The following is a 5,191-nucleotide window of genomic DNA, read 5'->3' on the forward strand; positions in this document are numbered from 1 at the left end:
ATTAAATAAATTAGATTTACCTGCATGATTTTTAGCTCTAAGCACGTCATCATATAGGGTGCTTGGTTAATGTTCTCATCATTTAAATTTTTATTAAGTCTATAAGGTGGCTTGCTCATTGCAATCCGTGATCTTTAGAAAACAGCGATAGATAAATAATCAAATACTATACAGCTGACTGTAGCTAAAGATTTAAGGTTTTATGTAGGTCTTGTGGTAATTATAAATATATCATGTAAACAGCAAAGATGTTATCGCAAACTTCGCTAGAATTATAAATTAATTAAGTTGGCAGTGAGAATCAGAGTGAAAAACAGGTTTTTAATATCGAGGACTTCAATGTCAGCGACTCGATTAGAGCCGGACAGGTAGATTTGCTAAATTGCTCTGTATCACGGTTACCGCTCCTGAGGGAGGGAAAACATTGAGACACTCCCAGCAGAACGTAATTAAACTTTGATAGAATCGAGTGAAGTTTGTGATAGTGTTTTTCTCAATATATAGAGACTTTTTGGGTTAGACCATTAAGGATCAAGGAGGGGGACGATTCCCTACAGAAATTCGCTTAAGGCAAAATCGATCATCCAGAACAAAATTCTGGGGGCGATTTATCAAGAAAAATAAATTCAAGTGCGGTACTTACGTGCCATAAAAATCAACAACAAAAATTGGCACAATTTGCACCTGCACTTGCACGCTGCAAAATGTTTACCTCTCTCCTTGATTTCTGTATGGCCTGCCCCTTGCCCAAGACGGCCCCACTATGGTGGTCTATGGATAATTTTAGTTGATTTTAGCTGAGAATATTTTTACTCTTTTGTCGAACAGTTTTTATTGATTTCACACCTCCTATCGGTTTGACTGAGTTGGAAATGTTTTAACAAACTATACGATCGTCGTCTTTCAGTTAAAGGGATCATTAAATAAATCAGAAATGTTGGACAATTTGTTTAAAGAGCGCTGCATTTATATATTACAATAGCGCGAAAGTAATTGCCAGCGTTTAGATTTTTGCAATTTATTTTTACTTTACGAGGTAATAACAGAATAATAAATATCTTTGAAAGCTGGATCTCAAATCATCTGTTTGTTGAGTGTGTGACGATTCCCCTGATGAGACCCCCATATAAAAAGGACGGGGTGCCCGTCGTTCGTTTCAGGGGCAAAAAACGCAGGTTTGGTATCTCTTGGGGTGTTCAGCCTCAGAAGGTCCAGAGTGGGAGCTTTCTCGGTACTTTTTAGGGTGTTAAGCGTAAAAAATATGACAGGAGATAATGTTTTGTTTTAGAATTGGTACCTTTTTCAGGGGTGGAAAAAATTTCAAACAGTATCTTGGTACCGATTCATTCTGTTGCCTCGTGGACTTTCGTACAATTGCTTCAACTGAGAGGAAAAAAAAAAAATGGCGGCCACACGGCGAAATTATTCCCTAGCCGTGTTCTCTCCGTTTCACTTGATCAGTCGACGAGGAACAAGAGAGAACCGGATTGCAATGTACCATAGCAAAGAGACGATTCATGTTGTGTGGCATAATTAGCAAATAAAGAAGCCTAAGCCGTGTGTTACACTGCATGTGATAAAACACGACGGGCATTTGAGAGTACGAAGGAAATGTAGGAAACGCGAGCCGCACGCGAGTGTTTTCTGCATTCAGTCGAGTGTTCCAAAATGTCCGGATCGTTTTATCACAGTGTAATACACGGCTTAGGCTTCTTCATTTGCTTTATGATATAGAGGTAATGTGGCGAAAAACAATAAAACACTCTTTTTCTATGTTTAATACTCTTATGAAACATGGGTATGGGTTAATCAGATATTAACTACAATGATTATTCGATCATTCTTCATGCTCTCAAAAGAAGAAACGATAAGTCCCCACGCCAATTAGGCTTGCATCAACTTGATTATTTGTTACTTGTTGTTCCCCAATGAAAACCTGAACTGAATGAGCTCGAGCACCATAACTCCAGAAACTTATGCCGTGAAAGCGAATAACAGATGAACGAGATAAACAAGCATGAGTTCTATCCATCCCCTTTCCTCTCAGACAATAACGACGGCACACCGGATTTTGTTGTTGAACTTGAGTATTCCATACAGCAGTACAGCAGTACAGTTCCCTTATAGTACCCCTTTGTTATTAAACGTTTTAGGCTCTTGTTTGGTTCGAATCGTCACCCCAGAGTTATCAGAGGGTGAGCACAGGAGCCATTCACTTATAGTTATAAAAGATTGTCAAATATAGTTTCAACTCTCACGACAGAAATCTCTTCTCGAAGTAACCGTATATTCTAAAATTTCGAATACTATTTGCTCACTGGATCAAGTCTTTAAAATGTGATGACAGGCTTTTGGCCTGGGAAAGCACTTTTCTAAAACACGGGAAAATTCTCTGGCTGCAGGGAGGCCGGGATCTTTCACGGGGACGTCATCTTCAGAGACATCAACAGCTGAGCAGACAAAACTCGGGTCCAACAGTGGCATTTAACAGTTATTAACGCTCCCAGAAATTCTGTTGTCTACGTCAAAGCTAAAGTTCACAAAGCTAACAACCCAAGTGCGCTATTGTTTCTGCCTATCTCTAGTTGTCCAAGCTACCAAACCAATGCAATTTTCCAATCGCTTAGACAAAATCGTGCCAAATCCTTACGTACTTATAAACGACACTACTGAACCACGCTGTCGAAGTTTTTCGTGATTTCAACTTCTCCAAAGAAATTAAACAACTAATTATTGTAACCATGCTATAACTGCATAGCATGCAGACCACGCAATTAGCTCTCTTGAACGTAAATAATAATAATAACAATAATAATAATAAAGTTTTTTGGGCGCATTTAAAAAAACTCAATGCGCTTACATTACTATACTATCAATAATTCATCACGACTGTTGTTCAACTTGTTTACCATCTCACTCGGGACTGAATATAGGAACGGAAGTTCAACGTGCCCGTTATCTTATCAGGTGAGCACGGAAATAGTTTTGCTTTGCGTGCACGGTGTAATCAGTGATAGTTTCTTTTGCTGTGGCATATATAGGGTGGACGTTCATTTATGCAAGCTGGGAAAACCGTAAGTAACAAAATTTACTAATGTATTGTTTGAAATATCATTAGAAATAACAAATCTATTGTTTTTAAAACGCCGAATAGCCGATCGAGAACAGACCAACGTAAGGCGCAGTATTAGAAATTTCTTTTCCGCTGTCTTTACTGACCCGCTCTCGATCTTCACGCTTGTCAGCGCAAAACACCGAAAGGTTCTTAAATTTCCCGCATAGTTTATAATAAAACTGACGAAATCTGACGGATAAATGATATAAGCGCAAGTGTAATTGCGATGGAACTGGAAACAAACTGGCCATGCAATTCGCCTGCTTGCACTTGTTTGTAGACACAGTAAATCCAGTCGGTGTCGTAGGTAGCTGTTATGGGCACTCTGTGGTATTTTTTTGGTATCTTTCATTTCTGACATGCTTGTCGCCACAAATTCCATCTAAGCATGCATTAGAGCTGTCTAGAGCACTCGTTCTTCGGTAACTACTTGTCTTGCTAACTTAGCCATCAGTTACCAGGAGTAAACCTCATGACCCCTTTCAACTGTCTCTAAATTGTTCATTTTGAATACATTACAGCCACATGTTTCACCCGGTTGTCGATTGTAAATAAATATTAGTCAATCAGGCCCCTTCCTGAGGGATTACATCATCATATAAAGAAGAGGTCAACAAAGACTCTATAAGTTATTGTTTCTGTCTGTAGACTTAATGATGATTTGTTACTCGTGCTACCTTTGGCTCGGTTCATAATAATGTCTTGTTTGAATCAGAGATAAAATGTCCCCTGATTTTATTCTGAGCCGGAAGTAGCTCAACTACAGCTCTATTGGCGAGCCAGATCTGAGCCAAAATTAATAATCTCTGGGGACGCGGCACGGTGGGCTGTACTCTGCAAGTAACTGGCAACTAGATCCATGTCTGGCGGGGGTCTCTTTGTACACGTATCTCCTATTTGTTTTTGTATATCTTTGCCTTAGGATTCCAAAAGATCTGCCTTGGCTTCCTGAAAATACTGAGCTGCAATTGGAAGTGAAAATTCCTCTCGCTGAAGGTGGAGGTCCAGATCGTGCTCAAGGTAAGGTCGAATACGTTCTGATTGTAAAATTCTCAGTCTAGTTAATTGAATCATGTAGTCCAGGTAGTTCATATCGACAAAGCATATGTATCCTTCCTTGGCTTTCTCATAATTTGTTCGCATTAGGAAAATGTTTTGTTTGCTAGTCACGAGATGATATATGTATGAATTCCTATGGTTCTGTCTGATCCATTTTTGTAGTATAAATTAAGTCTTTACTTACTTTACTTTACTTTACTTTACTTTACTTTACTTTATTTTACTTTACTTTACTTTACTTATGCAATACAATGTTAAAGCGTCGGAACTTGGTTCATGGTAAATTTTGCAAAGTCGGGACAATACTTGGATATTTAGGGAAGACCTGTCACTTGATGATAGTCCTCGGCGTTTGAATGGAGTTGCCATTACCCGCTTAATTTTGCCGCAAACATGCAACTTGACTTCATTAAATCTCTCGAGAATTTGACATGCAAATTGAAAAATGTCTTAAAGAAAACTTTGTCTTACGAAATTCAAATGACGCACATATTTTTACATTAAGCTACTGGCTTAGCTCGCTTGACCTAATAAAAGGTAAGCTTAATACGCCACACTCCATTTACAAAACGTGTTAACTACACGTACACTGAAATATGGAAATAATTTTTACGATCTTCTGGGTTCAGAAGCAAAATAGCGAACAAAGTAACAGCAAAAGATAAATGCCTACATACACGCCTCGAATATTACACTTGACTGCACATTGACAACTACAGGAGACTTCTATCCATCTAATTTCTAGAGCAACTCTAAATCCGGCACTGAGTTTTAGAAAAGCTAAACTTGGAACAGTAAAAGTAAACGTATGACTAAAGTCGCAACAATGTATGTAAATAAGGCTGGAGCTATTAAAAAGTTCTGCGTTAGTCGATTCGTGGTCAAATATGGCGTCCATTGGAGCTCCGATCTCTTCAACGGTTGAAGGTCAAAGGATGCAAAACGAGATTTGGACCATGATCCCACGCACGCTGCTGTCCAACCTCTGCGTCAAACCTGTATTAGCCGGGCACCCTC

General features: G+C 39.0%; 1 protein-coding gene across 1 annotated transcript in view; it reads left to right on the forward strand.

Moving 5' to 3' along the window:
* Positions 1-1,072, forward strand: part of LOC149116045 (uncharacterized) — a 15,836-nt gene extending 14,764 nt beyond the window's left edge. Inside the window, exon 9 of the mRNA XM_089283515.1 lies at positions 1-1,072. This exon is cut by the window's left edge and continues 506 nt beyond it. The gene's annotated coding sequence lies outside the window, so the exon portion shown is untranslated.
* The last annotated feature ends 4,119 nt before the right edge of the window (positions 1,073-5,191 follow it).

This window comes from Orbicella faveolata, unplaced genomic scaffold (assembly GCF_042242905.1).
Source record: "Orbicella faveolata isolate gen_17 unplaced genomic scaffold, um_ofav_v1 contig_12, whole genome shotgun sequence".
Taxonomy (NCBI): domain Eukaryota; kingdom Metazoa; phylum Cnidaria; class Anthozoa; order Scleractinia; family Merulinidae; genus Orbicella; species Orbicella faveolata.